This window comes from Amia ocellicauda, unplaced genomic scaffold, assembly GCF_036373705.1.
Source record: "Amia ocellicauda isolate fAmiCal2 unplaced genomic scaffold, fAmiCal2.hap1 HAP1_SCAFFOLD_109, whole genome shotgun sequence".
NCBI classification, from domain to species: domain Eukaryota; kingdom Metazoa; phylum Chordata; class Actinopteri; order Amiiformes; family Amiidae; genus Amia; species Amia ocellicauda.
Window position 1 is genome coordinate 100,405 of NW_027102674.1, and position 20,745 is coordinate 121,149.

Genomic DNA, 20,745 nt, shown 5'->3' on the forward strand with positions numbered 1-20,745 from the left:
ACTATATATTACAAAACGAACACATTGTCTTGATAATACAGCTGTAATTGAGTGCCTGACACGCCAGTCAAGCGCAATCTTGAGAAGGTGTGCATTTCAGTAAGGATTTCAATTGACATGCAGTATGAAACTGAAAGGAGGTTGCATCACTATGATGCATAACATTGCATGTATTGTATTTTCAAGTGTGTGCATTCATCCTGTTGTCATTTTGTTTTGAAAGCAGAAGAATCATTCTTGCTGAGGTTGCTGAGACAAATGTAAACCAGTAAAACATATGAAGAGAAACAAACCTTGAATATAAGTTCAGTTGTTTAAACATTTGACAAACTATGGTGAGGGGGTAAGAAAACACACAAATCCAGCAGCTCCTGTATTTCAATACACCAGAACCCAATATTATTGGCGAGTCGGGTAGTCCATCATCACAGTTCGAGGGCAGGCATCATTTCAGTAATTTCATCCCGTTGCATTCACATCCGTGCCTTGAATGAGATTGAATGTGATCTTTGCTCTCAAGTATGTTCCCAAGTTTTACACTTTCGTGCTTTGCATGAATGGGAATGGAACCGTGTGTGTTGAATGAGGCTCCTTGTGAGCACTGAACTTTGTCCGGTGGAGTTCCTTTTTGTGTTGCTGTAATTGTGTCATTTCTCGATGAGAAAGATTAGGCAACATTTAGTCACTTCTAGCCATGATGCTCAATTTATTTACGAATGTACCCTAGTTACTAGGGACCGTTTACGTTGGAGAACAAGATCTATTGTATGCCTGTGTATTTGGGGAAGTCAAATGTGAAATAATGATGAAATTGCGTGTATCCAAAGTTAAAACTCGTGATTTGTCGCCCTCTGGTGTGTAAAAGATGCAAAAGCTTACAGCACCTGGTATTCCCAGGCGGTCTCCCATCCAAGTACTGACCAGGCCCGAGCCTGCTTAGCTTCCGAGATCGGACGAGATCGGGCGTATTCAGGCTAGTATGGCCGTAAGCCAGGGAGGCTGTCCCTGACGCTCTACTTAAAGGGAAGGCAATATCCGTTTCTGCCGCTCATACTTGCAGTTGAACTGTCTCTCTACTCTAAAGTCCGGGACACACCAGCGCGCCGCAGACAGTCCCTGCTAACACGAAACGTTGTGGCAACGTTGTGCGTTAGCTGGGGTGCCACACCAGACCGGAACTATATATTACAAAACGAACACATTGTCTTGATAATACAGCTGTAATTGAGTGCCTGACACGCCAGTCAAGCGCAATCTTGAGAAGGTGTGCATTTCAGTAAGGATTTCAATTGACATGCAGTATGAAACTGAAAGGAGGTTGCATCACTATGATGCATAACATTGCATGTATTGTATTTTCAAGTGTGTGCATTCATCCTGTTGTCATTTTGTTTTGAAAGCAGAAGAATCATTCTTGCTGAGGTTGCTGAGACAAATGTAAACCAGTAAAACATATGAAGAGAAACAAACCTTGAATATAAGTTCAGTTGTTTAAACATTTGACAAACTATGGTGAGGGGGTAAGAAAACACACAAATCCAGCAGCTCCTGTATTTCAATACACCAGAACCCAATATTATTGGCGAGTCGGGTAGTCCATCATCACAGTTCGAGGGCAGGCATCATTTCAGTAATTTCATCCCGTTGCATTCACATCCGTGCCTTGAATGAGATTGAATGTGATCTTTGCTCTCAAGTATGTTCCCAAGTTTTACACTTTCGTGCTTTGCATGAATGGGAATGGAACCGTGTGTGTTGAATGAGGCTCCTTGTGAGCACTGAACTTTGTCCGGTGGAGTTCCTTTTTGTGTTGCTGTAATTGTGTCATTTCTCGATGAGAAAGATTAGGCAACATTTAGTCACTTCTAGCCATGATGCTCAATTTATTTACGAATGTACCCTAGTTACTAGGGACCATTTACGTTGGAGAACAAGATCTATTGTATGCCTGTGTATTTGGGGAAGTAAAATCTGAAATATTGATGAAATTGCGTGTATCCAAAGTTAAAACTCGTGATTTGTCGCCCTCTGGTGTGTAAAAGATGCAAAAGCTTACAGCACCTGGTATTCCAAGGCGGTCTCCCATCCAAGTACTGACCAGGCCCAAGCCTGCTTGACTTCCGAGATCGGACGAGATCGGGCGTATTCAGGCTAGTATGGCCGTAAGCCAGGGAGGCTGTCCCTGACGCTCTACTTAAAGGGAAGGCAATATCCGTTTCTGCCGCTCATACTTGCAGTTGAACTGTCTCTCTACTCTAAAGTCCGGGACACACCAGCGCGCCGCAGGCAGTCCCTGCTAACACGAAACGTTGTGGCAACGTTGTGCGTTAGCTGGGGTGCCACACCAGACCGGAACTATATTTTACAAAACGAACACATTGTCTTGATAATACAGCTGTAATTGAGTGCCTGACACGCCAGTCAAGCGCAATCTTGAGAAGGTGTGCATTTCAGTAAGGATTTCAATTGACATGCAGTATGAAACTGAAAGGAGGTTGCATCACTATGATGCATAACATTGCATGTATTGTATTTTCAAGTGTGTGCATTCATCCTGTTGTCATTTTGTTTTGAAAGCAGAAGAATCATTCAACAGGTTGCTGAGACAAATGTAAACCAGTAAAACATATGAAGAGAAACAAACCTTGAATATAAGTTCAGTTGTTTAAACATTTGACAAACTATGGTGAGGGGGTAAGAAAACACACAAATCCAGCAGCTCCTGTATTTCAATACACCAGAACCCAATATTATTGGCGAGTCGGGTAGTCCATCATCACAGTTCGAGGGCAGGCATCATTTCAGTAATTTCATCCCGTTGCATTCACATCCGTGCCTTGAATGAGATTGAATGTGATCTTTGCTCTCAAGTATGTTCCCAAGTTTTACACTTTCGTGCTTTGCATGAATGGGAATGGAACCGTGTGTGTTGAATGAGGCTCCTTGTGAGCACTGAACTTTGTCCGGTGGAGTTCCTTTTTGTGTTGCTGTAATTGTGTCATTTCTCGATGAGAAAAATTAGGCAACATTTAGTCACTTCTAGCCATGATGCTCAATTTATTTACGAATGTACCCTAGTTACTAGGGACCGTTTACGTTGGAGAACAAGATCTATTGTATGCCTGTGTATTTGGGGAAGTAAAATCTGAAATAATGATGAAATTGTGTGTATCCAAAGTTAAAACTCGTGATATGTCGCCCTCTAGTTTATTAAAAGGTGCAAGAGCTTACAGCACCTGGTATTCCCAGGCAGTCTCCCATCCAAGTACTGACCAGGCCCGAGCCTGCTTGGCTTCCGAGATCGAACGAGATCGGGCGTATTCAGGCTAGTATGGCCGTAAGGCAGGAAGGCTGTCCCTGACGCTCTACTTAAAGGGAAGGCAATATCCGTTTCTGCCGTTCATACTTACAGTTGAACTGTCTCTCTACTCTAAAGCCCGGGACACACCAGCGCGCCGCAGACAGTCCCTGCTAACACGAAACGTTGTGGCAACGTTGTGCGTTAGCTGGGGTGCCACACCAGACCGGAACTATATTTTACAAAACGAACACATTGTCTTGATAATACAGCTGTAATTGAGTGCCTGACACGCCAGTCAAGCGCAATCTTGAGAAGGTGTGCATTTCAGTAAGGATTTCAATTGACATGCAGTATGAAACTGAAAGGAGGTTGCATCACTATGATGCATAACATTGCATGTATTGTATTTTCAAGTGTGTGCATTCATCCTGTTGTCATTTTGTTTTGAAAGCAGAAGAATCATTCAACAGGTTGCTGAGACAAATGTAAACCAGTAAAACATATGAAGAGAAACAAACCTTGAATATAAGTTCAGTTGTTTAAACATTTGACAAACTATGGTGAGGGGGTAAGAAAACACACAAATCCAGCAGCTCCTGTATTTCAATACACCAGAACCCAATATTATTGGCGAGTCGGGTAGTCCATCATCACAGTTCGAGGGCAGGCATCATTTCAGTAATTTCATCCCGGTGCATTCACATCCGTGCCTTGAATGAGATTGAATGTGATCTTTGCTCTCAAGTATGTTCCCAAGTTTTACACTTTCGTGCTTTGCATGAATGGGAATGGAACCGTGTGTGTTGAATGAGGCTCCTTGTGAGCACTGAACTTTGTCCGGTGGAGTTCCTTTTTGTGTTGCTGTAATTGTGTCATTTCTCGATGAGAAAGATTAGGCAACATTTAGTCACTTCTAGCCATGATGCTCAATTTATTTACGAATGTACCCTAGTTACTAGGGACCGTTTACGTTGGAGAACAAGATCTATTGTATGCCTGTGTATTTGGGGAAGTCAAATCTGAAATAATGATGAAATTGCGTGTATCCAAAGTTAAAACTCGTGATTTGTCGCCCTCTGGTGTGTAAAAGATGCAAAAGCTTACAGCACCTGGTATTCCCAGGCGGTCTCCCATCCAAGGACTGACCAGGCCCGAGCCTGCTTAGCTTCCGAGATCGGACGAGATCGGGCTTATTCAGGCTAGTATGGCCGTAAGCCAGGGAGGCTGTCCCTGACGCTCTACTTAAAGGGAAGGCAATATCCGTTTCTGCCGCTCATACTTGCAGTTGAACTGTCTCTCTACTCTAAATTCCGGGACACACCAGCGCGCCGCAGACAGTCCCTGCTAACACGCCACGTTGTGGCAACGTTGTGGCAGCGTTGTGCGTTAGCTGGGGTGCCACACCAGACCGGAACTATATTTTACAAAACGAACACATTGTCTTGATAAAACAGCTGTAATTGAGTGCCTGACACGCCAGTCAAGCGCAATCTTGAGAAGGTGTGCATTTCAGTAAGGATTTCAATTGACATGCAGTATGAAACTGAAAGGAGGTTGCATCACTATGATGCATAACATTGCATGTATTGTATTTTCAAGTGTGTGCATTCATCCTGTTGTCATTTTGTTTTGAAAGCAGAAGAATCATTCAACAGGTTGCTGAGACAAATGTAAACCAGTAAAACATATGAAGAGAAACAAACCTTGAATATAAGTTCAGTTGTTTAAACATTTGACAAACTATGGTGAGGGGGTAAGAAAACACACAAATCCAGCAGCTCCTGTATTTCAATACACCAGAACCCAATATTATTGGCGAGTCGGGTAGTCCATCATCACAGTTCGAGGGCAGGCATCATTTCAGTAATTTCATCCCGTTGCATTCACATCCGTGCCTTGAATGAGATTGAATGTGATCTTTGCTCTCAAGTATGTTCCCAAGTTTTACACTTTCGTGCTTTGCATGAATGGGAATGGAACCGTGTGTGTTGAATGAGGCTCCTTGTGAGCACTGAACTTTGTCCGGTGGAGTTCCTTTTTGTGTTGCTGTAATTGTGTAATTTCTCGATGAGAAAGATTAGGCAACATTTAGTCACTTCTAGCCATGATGCTCAATTTATTTACGAATATACCCTAGTTACTAGGGACCGTTTACGTTGGAGAACAAGATCTATTGTATGCCTGTGTATTTGGGGAAGTAAAATCTGAAATAATGATGAAATTGCGTGTATCCAAAGTTAAAACTCGTGATTTGTCGCCCTCTGGTGTGTAAAAGATGCAAAAGCTTACAGCACCTGGTATTCCCAGGCGGTCTCCCATCCAAGTACTGACCAGGCACGAGCCTGCTTAGCTTCCGAGATCTGACGAGATCGGGCGTATTCAGGCTAGTATGGCCGTAAGCCAGGGAGGCTGTCCCTGACGCTCTACTTAAAGGGAAGGCAATATCCGTTTCTGCCGTTCATACTTACAGTTGAACTGTCTCTCTACTCTAAAGCCCGGGACACACCAGCGCGCCGCAGACAGTCCCTGCTAACACGCCACGTTGTGGCAACATTGTGGCAACGTTGTGCGTTAGCTGGGGTGCCACACCAGACCGGAACTATATATTACAAAACGAACACATTGTCTTGATTAAACAGCTGTAATTGAGTGCCTGACACGCCAGTCAAGCGCAATCTTGAGAAGGTGTGCATTTCAGTAAGGATTTCAATTGACATGCAGTATGAAACTGAAAGGAGGTTGCATCACTATGATGCATAACATTGCATGTATTGTATTTTCAAGTGTGTGCATTCATCCTGTTGTCATTTTGTTTTGAAAGCAGAAGAATCATTCAACAGGTTGCTGAGACAAATGTAAACCAGTAAAACATATGAAGAGAAACAAACCTTGAATATAAGTTCAGTTGTTTAAACATTTGACAAACTATGGTGAGGGGGTAAGAAAACACACAAATCCAGCAGCTCCTGTATTTCAATACACCAGAACCCAATATTATTGGCAAGTCGGGTAGTCCATCTTCACAGTTCGAGGGCAGTCATCATTTCAGTAATTTCATCCCGTTGCATTCACATCCGTGCCTTGAATGAGATTGAATGTGATCTTTGCTCTCAAGTAAGTTCCCAAGTTTTACACTTTCGTGCTTTGCATGAATGGGAATGGAACCGTGTGTGTTGAATGAGGCTCCTTGTGAGCACTGAACTTTGTCCGGTGGAGTTCTTTTTTGTGTTGCTGTAATTGTCTCATTTCTTGATGAGAAAGATTAGGCAACATTTAGTCACTTCTAGCCATGATGCTCAATTTATTTACGAATGTACCCTAGTTACTAGGGACCGTTTACGTTGGAGAACAAGATCTATTGTATGCCTGTGTATTTGGGGAAGTCAAATCTGAAATAATGATGAAATTGCGTGTATCCAAAGTTAAAACTCGTGATTTGTCGCCCTCTGGTGTGTAAAAGATGCAAAAGCTTACAGCACCAGGTATTCCCAGGCGGTCTCCCATCCAAGTACTGACCAGGAACGAGCCTGCTTAGCTTCCGAGATCGGACGAGATCGGGCGTATTCAGGCTAGTATGGCCGTAAGCCAGGGAGGCTGTCCCTGATGCTCTACTTAAAGGGAAGGCAATATCCGTTTCTGCCGTTCATACTTACAGTTGAACTGTCTCTCTACTGTAAAGCCCGGGACACACCAGCGCGCCGCAGACAGTCCCTGCTAACACGCCACGTTGTGGCAACATTGTGCGTTAGCTGGGGTGCCACACCAGACCGGAACTATATATTACAAAACGAACACGTTGTCTTGATAAAACAGCTGTAATTGAGTGCCTGACACGCCAGTCAAGCGCAATCTTGAGAAGGTGTGCATTTCAGTAAGGATTTCAATTGACATGCAGTATGAAACTGAAAGGAGGTTGCATCACTATGATGCATAACATTGCATGTATTGTATTTTCAAGTGTGTGCATTCATCCTGTTGTCATTTTGTTTTGAAAGCAGAAGAATCATTCAACAGGTTGCTGAGACAAATGTAAACCAGTAAAACATATGAAGAGAAACAAACCTTGAATATAAGTTCAGTTGTTTAAACATTTGACAAACTATGGTGAGGGGGTAAAAAAACACACAAATCCAGCAGCTCCTGTATTTCAATACACCAGAACCCAATATTATTGGCGAGTCGGGTAGTCCATCATCACAGTTCGAGGGCAGGCATCATTTCAGTAATTTCATCCCGTTGCATTCACATCCGTGCCTTGAATGAGATTGAATGTGATCTTTGCTCTCAAGTATGTTCCCAAGTTTTACACTTTCGTGCATTGCATGAATGGGAATGGAACCGTGTGTGTTGAATGAGGCTCCTTGTGAGCACTGAACTTTGTCCGGTGGAGTTCCTTTTTGTGTTGCTGTAATTGTGTCATTTCTCGATGATAAAGATTAGGCAACATTTAGTCACTTCTAGCCATGATGCTCAATTTATTTACGAATGTACCCTAGTTACTAGGGACCGTTTACGTTGGAGAACAAGATCTATTGTATGCCTGTGTATTTGGGGAAGTAAAATCTGAAATAATGATGAAATTGCGTGTATCCAAAGTTAAAACTCGTGATTTGTCGCCCTCTGGTGTGTAAAAGATGCAAAAGCTTACAGCACCTGGTATTCCCAGGCGGTCTCCCATCCAAGTACTGACCTGGCCCAAGCCTGCTTAGCTTCCGAGATCGGGCGTATTCAGGCTAGTTAGGGGGTAAGAAAACACACAAATCCAGCAGCTCCTGTATTTCAATACACCAGAACCCAATATTATTGGCGAGTCGGGTAGTCCATCATCACAGTTCGAGGGCAGGCATCATTTCAGTAATTTCATCCCGTTGCATTCACATCCGTGCCTTGAATGAGATTGAATGTGATCTTTGCTCTCAAGTATGTTCCCAAGTTTTACACTTTCGTGCTTTGCATGAATGGGAATGGAACCGTGTGTGTTGAATGAGGCTCCTTGTGAGCACTGAACTTTGTCCGGTGGAGTTCCTTTTTGTGTTGCTGTAATTGTGTAATTTCTCGATGAGAAAGATTAGGCAACATTTAGTCACTTCTAGCCATGATGCTCAATTTATTTACGAATATACCCTAGTTACTAGGGACCGTTTACGTTGGAGAACAAGATCTATTGTATGCCTGTGTATTTGGGGAAGTAAAATCTGAAATAATGATGAAATTGCGTGTATCCAAAGTTAAAACTCGTGATTTGTCGCCCTCTGGTGTGTAAAAGATGCAAAAGCTTACAGCACCTGGTATTCCCAGGCGGTCTCCCATCCAAGTACTGACCAGGCACGAGCCTGCTTAGCTTCCGAGATCTGACGAGATCGGGCGTATTCAGGCTAGTATGGCCGTAAGCCAGGGAGGCTGTCCCTGACGCTCTACTTAAAGGGAAGGCAATATCCGTTTCTGCCGTTCATACTTACAGTTGAACTGTCTCTCTACTCTAAAGCCCGGGACACACCAGCGCGCCGCAGACAGTCCCTGCTAACACGCCACGTTGTGGCAACATTGTGGCAACGTTGTGCGTTAGCTGGGGTGCCACACCAGACCGGAACTATATATTACAAAACGAACACATTGTCTTGATTAAACAGCTGTAATTGAGTGCCTGACACGCCAGTCAAGCGCAATCTTGAGAAGGTGTGCATTTCAGTAAGGATTTCAATTGACATGCAGTATGAAACTGAAAGGAGGTTGCATCACTATGATGCATAACATTGCATGTATTGTATTTTCAAGTGTGTGCATTCATCCTGTTGTCATTTTGTTTTGAAAGCAGAAGAATCATTCAACAGGTTGCTGAGACAAATGTAAACCAGTAAAACATATGAAGAGAAACAAACCTTGAATATAAGTTCAGTTGTTTAAACATTTGACAAACTATGGTGAGGGGGTAAGAAAACACACAAATCCAGCAGCTCCTGTATTTCAATACACCAGAACCCAATATTATTGGCAAGTCGGGTAGTCCATCTTCACAGTTCGAGGGCAGTCATCATTTCAGTAATTTCATCCCGTTGCATTCACATCCGTGCCTTGAATGAGATTGAATGTGATCTTTGCTCTCAAGTAAGTTCCCAAGTTTTACACTTTCGTGCTTTGCATGAATGGGAATGGAACCGTGTGTGTTGAATGAGGCTCCTTGTGAGCACTGAACTTTGTCCGGTGGAGTTCTTTTTTGTGTTGCTGTAATTGTCTCATTTCTTGATGAGAAAGATTAGGCAACATTTAGTCACTTCTAGCCATGATGCTCAATTTATTTACGAATGTACCCTAGTTACTAGGGACCGTTTACGTTGGAGAACAAGATCTATTGTATGCCTGTGTATTTGGGGAAGTCAAATCTGAAATAATGATGAAATTGCGTGTATCCAAAGTTAAAACTCGTGATTTGTCGCCCTCTGGTGTGTAAAAGATGCAAAAGCTTACAGCACCAGGTATTCCCAGGCGGTCTCCCATCCAAGTACTGACCAGGAACGAGCCTGCTTAGCTTCCGAGATCGGACGAGATCGGGCGTATTCAGGCTAGTATGGCCGTAAGCCAGGGAGGCTGTCCCTGATGCTCTACTTAAAGGGAAGGCAATATCCGTTTCTGCCGTTCATACTTACAGTTGAACTGTCTCTCTACTGTAAAGCCCGGGACACACCAGCGCGCCGCAGACAGTCCCTGCTAACACGCCACGTTGTGGCAACATTGTGCGTTAGCTGGGGTGCCACACCAGACCGGAACTATATATTACAAAACGAACACGTTGTCTTGATAAAACAGCTGTAATTGAGTGCCTGACACGCCAGTCAAGCGCAATCTTGAGAAGGTGTGCATTTCAGTAAGGATTTCAATTGACATGCAGTATGAAACTGAAAGGAGGTTGCATCACTATGATGCATAACATTGCATGTATTGTATTTTCAAGTGTGTGCATTCATCCTGTTGTCATTTTGTTTTGAAAGCAGAAGAATCATTCAACAGGTTGCTGAGACAAATGTAAACCAGTAAAACATATGAAGAGAAACAAACCTTGAATATAAGTTCAGTTGTTTAAACATTTGACAAACTATGGTGAGGGGGTAAAAAAACACACAAATCCAGCAGCTCCTGTATTTCAATACACCAGAACCCAATATTATTGGCGAGTCGGGTAGTCCATCATCACAGTTCGAGGGCAGGCATCATTTCAGTAATTTCATCCCGTTGCATTCACATCCGTGCCTTGAATGAGATTGAATGTGATCTTTGCTCTCAAGTATGTTCCCAAGTTTTACACTTTCGTGCATTGCATGAATGGGAATGGAACCGTGTGTGTTGAATGAGGCTCCTTGTGAGCACTGAACTTTGTCCGGTGGAGTTCCTTTTTGTGTTGCTGTAATTGTGTCATTTCTCGATGATAAAGATTAGGCAACATTTAGTCACTTCTAGCCATGATGCTCAATTTATTTACGAATGTACCCTAGTTACTAGGGACCGTTTACGTTGGAGAACAAGATCTATTGTATGCCTGTGTATTTGGGGAAGTAAAATCTGAAATAATGATGAAATTGCGTGTATCCAAAGTTAAAACTCGTGATTTGTCGCCCTCTGGTGTGTAAAAGATGCAAAAGCTTACAGCACCTGGTATTCCCAGGCGGTCTCCCATCCAAGTACTGACCTGGCCCAAGCCTGCTTAGCTTCCGAGATCGGGCGTATTCAGGCTAGTATGGCCGTAAGCCAGGAATGCTGTCCCTGACACTCTACTTAAAGGGAAGGCAATATCCGTTTCTGCCGTTCATACTTACAGTTGAACTGTCTCTCTACTCTAAAGCCCGGGACACACCAGCGCGCCGCAGACAGTCCCTGCTAACACGCCACGTTGTGGCAACATTGTGGCAACGTTGTGCGTTAGCTGGGGTGCCACACCAGACCGGAACTATATATAACAAAACGAACACGTTGTCTTGATAAAACAGCTGTAATTGAGTGCCTGACACGCCAGTCAAGCGCAATCTTGAGAAGGTGTGCATTTCAGTAAGGATTTCAATTGACATGCAGTATGAAACTGAAAGGAGGTTGCATCACTATGATGCATAACGTTGCATGTATTGTATTTTCAAGTGTGTGCATTCATCCTGTTGTCATTTTGTTTTGAAAGCAGAAGAATCATTCAACAGGTTGCTGAGACAAATGTAAACCAGTAAAACATATGAAGAGAAACAAACCTTGAATATAAGTTCAGTTGTTTAAACATTTGACAAACTATGGTGAGGGGGTAAAAAAACACACAAATCCAGCAGCTCCTGTATTTCAATACACCAGAACCCAATATTATTGGCGAGTCGGGTAGTCCATCATCACAGTTCGAGGGCAGGCATCATTTCAGTAATTTCATCCCGTTGCATTCACATCCGTGCCTTGAATGAGATTGAATGTGATCTTTGCTCTCAAGTATGTTCCCAAGTTTTACACTTTCGTGCATTGCATGAATGGGAATGGAACCGTGTGTGTTGAATGAGGCTCCTTGTGAGCACTGAACTTTGTCCGGTGGAGTTCCTTTTTGTGTTGCTGTAATTGTGTCATTTCTCGATGAGAAAGATTAGGCAACATTTAGTCACTTCTAGCCATGATGCTCAATTTATTTACGAATGTACCCTAGTTACTAGGGACCGTTTATGTTGGAGAACAAGATCTATTGTATGCCTGTGTATTTGGGGAAGTCAAATCTGAAATAATGATGAAATTGCGTGTATCCAAAGTTAAAACTCGTGATTTGTCGCCCTCTGGTGTGTAAAAGATGCAAAAGCTTACAGCACCCGGTATTCCCAGGCGGTCTCCCATTCAAGTACTGACCAGGCCCGAGCCTGCTTAGCTTCCGAGATCGGACGAGATCGGGGGTATTCAGGCTAGTATGGCCGTAAGCCAGGGAGGCTGTCCCTGACGCTCTACTTAAAGGGAAGGCAATATCAGTTTCTGCCGTTCATACTTACAGTTGAACTGTCACTCTACTCTAAAGCCCGGGACAAACCAGCGCGCCGCAGACAGTCCCTGCTAACACGAAACGTTGTGGCAACGTTGTGCGTTAGCTGGGGTGCCACACCAGACCGGAACTATGTATTACAAAACGAACACATTGTCTTGATAATACAGCTGTAATTGAGTGCCTGACACGCCAGTCAAGCGCAATCTTGAGAAGGTGTGCATTTCAGTAAGGATTTCAATTGACATGCAGTATGAAACTGAAAGGAGGTTGCATCACTATAATGCATAACATTGCATGTATTGTATTTTCAAGTGTGTGCATTCATCCTGTTGTCATTTTGTTTTGAAAGCAGAAGAATCATTCAACAGGTTGCTGAGACAAATGTAAACCAGTAAAACATATGAAGAGAAACAAACCTTGAATATAAGTTCAGTTGTTTAAACATTTGACAAACTATGGTGAGGGGGTAAGAAAACACACAAATCCAGCAGCTCCTGTATTTCAATACACCAGAACCCAATATTATTGGCGAGTCGGGTAGTCCATCATCACAGTTCGAGGGCAGGCATCATTTCAGTAATTTCATCCCGTTGCATTCACATCCGTGCCTTGAATGAGATTGAATGTGATCTTTGCTCTCAAGTATGTTCCCAAGTTTTACACTTTTGTGCTTTGCATGAATGGGAATGGAACCGTGTGTGTTGAATGAGGCTCCTTGTGAGCACTGAACTTTGTCCGGTGGAGTTCCTTTTTGTGTTGCTGTAATTGTGTCATTTCTCGATGAGAAAGATTAGGCAACATTTAGTCACTTCTAGCCATGATGCTCAATTTATTTACGAATGTACCCTAGTTACTAGGGACCGTTTACGTTGGAGAACAAGATCTATTGTATGCCTGTGTATTTGGGGAAGTCAAATCTGAAATAATGATGAAATTGCGTGTATCCAAAGTTAAAACTCGTGATTTGTCGCCCTCTGGTGTGTAAAAGATGCAAAAGCTTACAGCACCTGGTATTCCCAGGCGGTCTCCCATCCAAGTACTGACCAGGCCCGAGCCTGCTTAGCTTCCGAGATCGGACGAGATCGGGCGTATTCAGGCTAGTATGGCCGTAAGCCAGGGAGGCTGTCCCTGACGCTCTACTTAAAGGGAAGGCAATATCCGTTTCTGCCGCTCATACTTACAGTTGAACTGTCTCTCTACTCTAAAGCCCGGGACACACCAGCGCGCCGCAGACAGTCCCTGCTAACACGCCACGTTGTGGCAGCGTTGTGGCAACGTTGTGCGTTAGCTGGGGTGCCACACCAGACCGGAACTATATATTACAAAACTAACACATTGTCTTGATAAAACAGCTGTAATTGAGTGCCTGACACGCCATTCAAGCGCAATCTTGAGAAGGTGTGCATTTCAGTAAGGATTTCAATTGACATGCAGTATGAAACTGAAAGGAGGTTGCATCACTATGATGCATAACATTGCATGTATTGTATTTTCAAGTGTGTGCATTCATCCTGTTGTCATTTTGTTTTGAAAGCAGAAGAATCATTCAACAGGTTGCTGAGACAAATGTAAACCAGTAAAACATATGAAGAGAAACAAACCTTGAATATAAGTTCAGTTGTTTAAACATTTGACAAACTATGGTGAGGGGGTAAGAAAACACACAAATCCAGCAGCTCCTGTATTTCAATACACCAGAACCCAATATTATTGGCGAGTCGGGTAGTCCATCATCACAGTTCGAGGGCAGGCATCATTTCAGTAATTTCATCCCGTTGCATTCACATCCGTGCCTTGAATGAGATTGAATGTGATCTTTGCTCTCAAGTATGTTCCCAAGTTTTACACTTTCGTGCTTTGCATGAATGGGAATGGAACCGTGTGTGTTGAATGAGGCTCCTTGTGAGCACTGAACTTTGTCCGGTGGAGTTCCTTTTTGTGTTGCTGTAATTGTGTCATTTCTCGATGAGAAAGATTAGGCAACATTTAGTCACTTCTAGCCATGATGCTCAATTTATTTACGAATGTACCCTAGTTACTAGGGACCGTTTCCGTTGGAGAACAAGATCTATTGTATGCCTGTGTATTTGGGGAAGTCAAATCTGAAATAATGATGAAATTGCGTGTATCCAAAGTTAAAACTCGTGATTTGTCGCCCTCTGGTGTGTAAAAGATGCAAAAGCTTACAGCACCTGGTATTCCCAGGCGGTCTCCCATCCAAGTACTGACCAGGCCCGAGCCTGCTTAGCTTCCGAGATCGGACGAGATCGGGCGTATTCAGGCTAGTATGGCCGTAAGCCAGGAATGCTGTCCCTGACGCTCTACTTAAAGGGAAGGCAATATCCGTTTCTGCCGTTCATACTTACAGTTGAACTGTCTCTCTACTCTAAGGTCCGGGACACACCAGCGCGCCGCAGACAGTCCCTGCTAACACGAAACGTTGTGGCAACGTTGTGCGTTAGCTGGGGTGCCACACCAGACCAATGTATTACAAAACTAACACATTGTCTTGATAAAACAGCTGTAATTGAGTGCCTGACACGCCATTCAAGCGCAATCTTGAGAAGGTGTGCATTTCAGTAAGGATTTCAATTGACATGCAGTATGAAACTGAAAGGAGGTTGCATCACTATGATGCATAACATTGCATGTATTGTATTTTCAAGTGTGTGCATTCATCCTGTTGTCATTTTGTTTTGAAAGCAGAAGAATCATTCAACAGGTTGCTGAGACAAATGTAAACCAGTAAAACATATGAAGAGAAACAAACCTTGAATATAAGTTCAGTTGTTTCAACATTTGACAAACTATGGTGAGGGGGTAAGAAAACACACAAATCCAGCAGCTCCTGTATTTCAATACACCAGAACCCAATATTATTGGCGAGTCGGGTAGTCCATCATCACAGTTCGAGGGCAGGCATCATTTCAGTAATTTCATCCCGTTGCATTCACATCCGTGCCTTGAATGAGATTGAATGTGATCTTTGCTCTCAAGTATGTTCCCAAGTTTTACACTTTCGTGCTTTGCATGAATGGGAATGGAACCGTGTGTGTTGAATGAGGCTCCTTGTGAGCACTGAACTTTGTCCGGTGGAGTTCCTTTTTGTGTTGCTGTAATTGTGTCATTTCTCGATGAGAAAGATTAGGCAACATTTAGTCACTTCTAGCCATGATGCTCAATTTATTTACGAATGTACCCTAGTTACTAGGGACCGTTTACGTTGGAGAACAAGATCTATTGTATGCCTGTGTATTTGGGGAAGTCAAATCTGAAATAATGATGAAATTGCGTGTATCCAAAGTTAAAACTCGTGATTTGTCGCCCTCTGGTGTGTAAGAGATGCAAAAGCTTACAGCACCTGGTATTCCCAGGCGGTCTCCCATCCAAGTACTGACCAGGCCCGCGCCTGCTTGGCTTCCGAGATCGGACGAGATCGGACGAGATCGGGCGTATTCAGGCTAGTATGGCCGTAAGCCAGGGAGGCTGTCCCTGACGCTCTACTTAAAGGGAAGGCAATATCCGTTTCTGCCGTTCATACTTACAGTTGAACTGTCTCTCTACTCTAAAGCCCGGGACACACCAGCGCGCCGCAGACAGTCCCTGCTAACACGCCACGTTGTGGCAACATTGTGGCAACGTTGTGCGTTAGCTGGGGTGCCACACCAGACCGGAACTATGTATTACAAAACGAACACATTGTCTTGATAAAACAGCTGTAATTGAGTGCCTGACACGCCAGTCAAGCGCAATCTTGAGAAGGTGTGCATTTCAGTAAGGATTTCAATTGACATGCAGTATGAAACTGAAAGGAGGTTGCATCACTATGATGCATAACATTGCATTTATTGTATTTTCAAGTGTGTGCATTCATCCTGTTGTCATTTTTTTTTGAAAGCAGAAGAATCATTCAACAGGTTGCTGAGACAAATGTAAACCAGTAAAACATATGAAGAGAAACAAACCTTGAATATAAGTTCAGTTGTTTAAACATTTGACAAACTATGGTGAGGGGGTAAGAAAACACACAAATCCAGCAGCTCCTGTATTTCAATACACCAGAACCCAATATTATTGGCGAGTCGGGTAGTCCATCATCACAGTTCGAGGGCAGGCATCATTTCAGTAATTTCATCCCGTTGCATTCACATCCGTGCCTTGAATGAGATTGAATGTGATCTTTGCTCTCAAGTATGTTCCCAAGTTTTACACTTTCGTGCTTTGCATGAATGGGAATGGAACCGTGTGTGTTGAATGAGGCTCCTTGTGAGCACTGAACTTTGTCCGGTGGAGTTCCTTTTTGTGTTGCTGTAATTGTGTCATTTCTCGATGAGAAAGATTAGGCAACATTTAGTCACTTCTAGCCATGATGCTCAATTTATTTACGAATGTACCCTAGTTACTAGGGACCGTTTACGTTGGAGAACAATATCTATTGTATGCCTGTGTATTTGGGGAAGTCAAATCTGAAATAATGATGAAATTGCGTGTATCCAAAGTTAAAACTCGTGATTTGTCGCCCTCTGGTGTGTAAAAGATGCAAAAGCTTACAGCACCTGGTATTCCCAGGCGGTCTCCCATCCAAGTACTGACCAGGCCCGAGCCTGCTTAGCTTCCGAGATCGGACGAGATCGGGCGTATTCAGGCTAGTATGGCCGTAAGCCAGGGAGGCTGTCCCTGACGCTCTACTTAAAGGGAAGGCAATATCCGTTTCTGCCGTTCATACTTACAGTTGAACTGTCTCTCTACTCTAAAGCCCGGGACACACCAGCGCGCCGCAGACAGTCCCTGCTAACACGCCACGTTGTGGCAACATTGTGGCAACGTTGTGCGTTAGCTGGGGTGCCACACCAGACCGGAACTATGTATTACAAAACGAACACATTGTCTTGATAAAACAGCTGTAATTGAGTGCCTGACACGCCAGTCAAGCGCAATCTTGAGAAGGTGTGCATTTCAGTAAGGATTTCAATTGACATGCAGTATGAAACTGAAAGGAGGTTGCATCACTATGATGCATAACATTGCATGTATTGTATTTTCAAGTGTGTGCATTCATCCTGTTGTCATTTTAATTTGAAAGCAGAAGAATCATTCAACAGGTTGCTGAGACAAATGTAAACCAGTAAAACATATGAAGAGAAACAAACCTTGAATATAAATTCAGTTGTTTAAACATTTGACAAACTATGGTGAGGGGGTAAGAAAACACACACATCCAGCAGCTCCTGTATTTCAATACACCAGAAGCCAATATTATTGGCGAGTCGGGTAGTCCATCATCACAGTTCGAGGGCAGGCATCAATTCAGTTATTTCATCCCGTTGCATTCACATCCGTGCCTTGAATGAGATTGAATGTGATCTTTGCTCTCAAGTATGTTCCCAAGTTTTACACTTTCGTGCTTTGCATGAATGGGAATGGAACCGTGTGTGTTGAATGAGGCTCCTTGTGAGCACTGAACTTTGTCCGGTGGAGTTCCTTTTTGTGTTGCTGTAATTGTGTCATTTCTCGATGAGATAGATTAGGCAACATTTAGTCACTTCTAGCCATGATGCTCAATTTATTTACGAATGTACCCTAGTTTCTAGGGACCGTTTACGTTGGAGAACAAGATCTATTGTATGCCTGTGTATTTGGGGAAGTCAAATCTGAAATAATGATGAAATTGCGTGTATCCAAAGTTAAAACTCGTGATTTGTCGCCCTCTGGTGTGTAAAAGATGCAAAAGCTTACAGCACCTGGTATTCCCAGACGGTCTCCCATCCAAGTACTGACCAGGCCAGAGCCTGCTTAGCTTCCGAGATCGGACGAGATCGGGCGTATTCAGGCTAGTATGGCCGTAAGCCAGGGAGGCTGTCCCTGACGCTCTACTTAAAGGGAAGGCAATATCCGTTTCTGCCGTTCATACTTACAGTTGAACTGTCTCTCTACTCTAAAGCCCGGGACACACCAGCGCGCCGCAGACAGTCCCTGCTAACACGCCACGTTGTGGCAGCGTTGTGGCAACGTTGTGCGTTAGCTGGGGTGCCACACCAGACCGGAACTATATATTACAAAACGAACACATTGTCTTGATAAAACAGCTGTAATTGAGTGCCTGACACGCCAGTCAAGCGCAATCTTGAGAAGGTGTGCATTTCAGTAAGGATTTCAATTGACATGCAGTATGAAACTGAAAGGAGGTTGCATCACTATGATGCATAACATTGCATGTATTGTATTTTCAAGTGTGTGCATTCATCCTGTTGTCATTTTGTTTTGAAAGCAGAAGAATCATTCAACAGGTTGCTGAGACAAATGTAAACCAGTAAAACATATGAAGAGAAACAAACCTTGAATATAAGTTCAGTTGTTTAAACATTTGACAAACTATGGTGAGGGGGTAAGAAAACACACAAATCCAGCAGCTCCTGTATTTCAATACACCAGAACCCAATATTATTGGCGAGTCGGGTAGTCCATCATCACAGTTCGAGGGCAGGCATCATTTCAGTAATTTCATCCCGTTGCATTCACATCCGTGCCTTGAATGAGATTGAATGTGATCTTTGCTCTCAAGTATGTTCCCAAGTTTTACACTTTCGTGCTTTGCATGAATGGGAATGGAACCGTGTGTGTTGAATGAGGCTCCTTGTGAGCACTGAACTTTGTCCGGTGGAGTTCCTTTTTGTGTTGCTGTAATTGTGTCATTTCTCGATGAGAAAGATTAGGCAACATTTAGTCACTTCTAGCCATGATGCTCAATTTATTTACGAATGTACCCTAGTTACTAGGGACCGTTTACGTTGGAGAACAAGATCTATTGTATGCCTGTGTATTTGGGGAAGTCAAATCTGAAATAATGATGAAATTGCGTGTATCCAAAGTTAAAACTCGTGATTTGTCGCCCTCTGGTGTGTAAGAGATGCAAAAGCTTACAGCACCTGGTATTCCCAGGCGGTCTCCCATCCAAGTACTGACCAGGCCCGAGCCTGCTTAGCTTCCGAGATCGGACGAGATCGGGCGTATTCAGGCTAGTATGGCCGTAAGCCAGGGAGGCTGTCCCTGACGCTCTACTTAAAGGGAAGGCAATATCCGTTTCTGCCGTTCATACTTACAGTTGAACTGTCTCTCTACTCTAAAGCCCGGGACACACCAGCGCGCCGCAGACAGTCCCTGCTAACACGCCACGTTGTGGCAACATTGTGGCAACGTTGTGCGTTAGCTGGGGTGCCACACCAGACCGGAACTATGTATTACAAAACGAACACATTGTCTTGATAAAACAGCTGTAATTGAGTGCCTGACACGCCAGTCAAGCGCAATCTTGAGAAGGTGTGCATTTCAGTAAGGATTTCAATTGACATGCAGTATGAAACTGAAAGGAGGTTGCATCACTATGATGCATAACATTGCATGTATTGTATTTTCAAGTGTGTGCATTCATCCTGTTGTCATTTTAATTTGAAAGCAGAAGAATCATTCAACAGGTTGCTGAGACAAATGTAAACCAGTAAAACATATGAAGAGAAACAAACCTTGAATATAAGTTCAGTTGTTTAAACATTTGACAAACTATGGTGAGGGGGTAAGAAAACACACACATCCAGCAGCTCCTGTATTTCAATACACCAGAAGCCAATATTATTGGCGAGTCGGGTAGTCCATCATCACAGTTCGAGGGCAGGCATCAATTCAGTTATTTCATCCCGTTGCATTCACATCCGTGCCTTGAATGAGATTGAATGTGATCTTTGCTCTCAAGTATGTTCCCAAGTTTTACACTTTCGTGCTTTGCATGAATGGGAATGGAACCGTGTGTGTTGAATGAGGCTCCTTGTGAGCACTGAACTTTGTCCGGTGGAGTTCCTTTTTGTGTTGCTGTAATTGTGTCATTTCTCGATGAGATAGATTAGGCAACATTTAGTCACTTCTAGCCATGATGCTCAATTTATTTACGAATGTACCCTAGTTTCTAGGGACCGTTTACGTTGGAGAACAAGATCTATTGTATGCCTGTGTATTTGGGGAAGTCAAATCTGAAATAATGATGAAATTGCGTGTATCCAAAGTTAAAACTCGTGATTTGTCGCCCTCTGGTGTGTAAAAGATGCAAAAGCTTACAGCACCTGGTATTCCCAGACGGTCTCCCATCCAAGTACTGACCAGGCCAGAGCCTGCTTAGCTTCCGAGATCGGACGAGATCGGGCGTATTCAGGCTAGTATGGCCGTAAGCCAGGGAGGCTGTCCCTGACGCTCTACTTAAAGGGAAGGCAATATCCGTTTCTGCCGTTCATACTTACAGTTGAACTGTCTCTCTACTCTAAAGCCCGGGACACACCAGCGCGCCGCAGACAGTCCCTGCTAACACGCCACGTTGTGGCAGCGTTGTGGCAACGTTGTGCGTTAGCTGGGGTGCCACACCAGACCGGAACTATATATTACAAAACGAACACATTGTCTTGATAAAACAGCT

The 20,745-nt window shown here is 43.5% G+C and overlaps 15 non-coding genes and 3 pseudogenes across 15 annotated transcripts; all 18 read right to left on the reverse strand.

Moving 5' to 3' along the window:
* Window positions 1-872: 872 nt before the first annotated feature.
* Window positions 873-991, reverse strand: LOC136720994 (5S ribosomal RNA). The gene has a single exon (XR_010805794.1). It is a non-coding gene; the product is annotated as a 5S ribosomal RNA (ribosomal RNA).
* Window positions 992-2,049: 1,058 nt separating this feature from the next.
* Window positions 2,050-2,168, reverse strand: LOC136720856 (5S ribosomal RNA). Its single transcript, XR_010805689.1, has one exon. It is a non-coding gene; the product is annotated as a 5S ribosomal RNA (ribosomal RNA).
* A 1,056-nt stretch (window positions 2,169-3,224) lies between these two features.
* LOC136720941 (5S ribosomal RNA) lies at window positions 3,225-3,343 on the reverse strand. Its single transcript, XR_010805766.1, has one exon. It is a non-coding gene; the product is annotated as a 5S ribosomal RNA (ribosomal RNA).
* Window positions 3,344-4,398: 1,055 nt separating this feature from the next.
* On the reverse strand, window positions 4,399-4,517 carry LOC136720928 (5S ribosomal RNA). Its single transcript, XR_010805755.1, has one exon. It is a non-coding gene; the product is annotated as a 5S ribosomal RNA (ribosomal RNA).
* A 1,066-nt stretch (window positions 4,518-5,583) lies between these two features.
* Window positions 5,584-5,702, reverse strand: LOC136720906 (5S ribosomal RNA). The gene has a single exon (XR_010805735.1). It is a non-coding gene; the product is annotated as a 5S ribosomal RNA (ribosomal RNA).
* Window positions 5,703-6,768: 1,066 nt separating this feature from the next.
* On the reverse strand, window positions 6,769-6,887 carry LOC136720936 (5S ribosomal RNA). The gene has a single exon (XR_010805762.1). It is a non-coding gene; the product is annotated as a 5S ribosomal RNA (ribosomal RNA).
* A 1,055-nt stretch (window positions 6,888-7,942) lies between these two features.
* LOC136720980 (uncharacterized) lies at window positions 7,943-8,051 on the reverse strand (annotated as a pseudogene).
* A 523-nt stretch (window positions 8,052-8,574) lies between these two features.
* On the reverse strand, window positions 8,575-8,693 carry LOC136720908 (5S ribosomal RNA). Its single transcript, XR_010805736.1, has one exon. It is a non-coding gene; the product is annotated as a 5S ribosomal RNA (ribosomal RNA).
* A 1,066-nt stretch (window positions 8,694-9,759) lies between these two features.
* LOC136720937 (5S ribosomal RNA) lies at window positions 9,760-9,878 on the reverse strand. Its single transcript, XR_010805763.1, has one exon. It is a non-coding gene; the product is annotated as a 5S ribosomal RNA (ribosomal RNA).
* Window positions 9,879-10,933: 1,055 nt separating this feature from the next.
* Window positions 10,934-11,042, reverse strand: LOC136720953 (uncharacterized; annotated as a pseudogene).
* A 1,066-nt stretch (window positions 11,043-12,108) lies between these two features.
* On the reverse strand, window positions 12,109-12,227 carry LOC136720876 (5S ribosomal RNA). The gene has a single exon (XR_010805707.1). It is a non-coding gene; the product is annotated as a 5S ribosomal RNA (ribosomal RNA).
* Window positions 12,228-13,282: 1,055 nt separating this feature from the next.
* On the reverse strand, window positions 13,283-13,401 carry LOC136720996 (5S ribosomal RNA). The gene has a single exon (XR_010805795.1). It is a non-coding gene; the product is annotated as a 5S ribosomal RNA (ribosomal RNA).
* A 1,066-nt stretch (window positions 13,402-14,467) lies between these two features.
* Window positions 14,468-14,586, reverse strand: LOC136720998 (5S ribosomal RNA). The gene has a single exon (XR_010805797.1). It is a non-coding gene; the product is annotated as a 5S ribosomal RNA (ribosomal RNA).
* A 1,050-nt stretch (window positions 14,587-15,636) lies between these two features.
* On the reverse strand, window positions 15,637-15,765 carry LOC136720949 (uncharacterized; annotated as a pseudogene).
* Window positions 15,766-16,831: 1,066 nt separating this feature from the next.
* Window positions 16,832-16,950, reverse strand: LOC136720999 (5S ribosomal RNA). Its single transcript, XR_010805798.1, has one exon. It is a non-coding gene; the product is annotated as a 5S ribosomal RNA (ribosomal RNA).
* Window positions 16,951-18,016: 1,066 nt separating this feature from the next.
* LOC136720867 (5S ribosomal RNA) lies at window positions 18,017-18,135 on the reverse strand. The gene has a single exon (XR_010805699.1). It is a non-coding gene; the product is annotated as a 5S ribosomal RNA (ribosomal RNA).
* A 1,066-nt stretch (window positions 18,136-19,201) lies between these two features.
* Window positions 19,202-19,320, reverse strand: LOC136721000 (5S ribosomal RNA). Its single transcript, XR_010805799.1, has one exon. It is a non-coding gene; the product is annotated as a 5S ribosomal RNA (ribosomal RNA).
* A 1,066-nt stretch (window positions 19,321-20,386) lies between these two features.
* Window positions 20,387-20,505, reverse strand: LOC136720868 (5S ribosomal RNA). Its single transcript, XR_010805700.1, has one exon. It is a non-coding gene; the product is annotated as a 5S ribosomal RNA (ribosomal RNA).
* Between the last annotated feature and the right edge of the window lie 240 nt (window positions 20,506-20,745).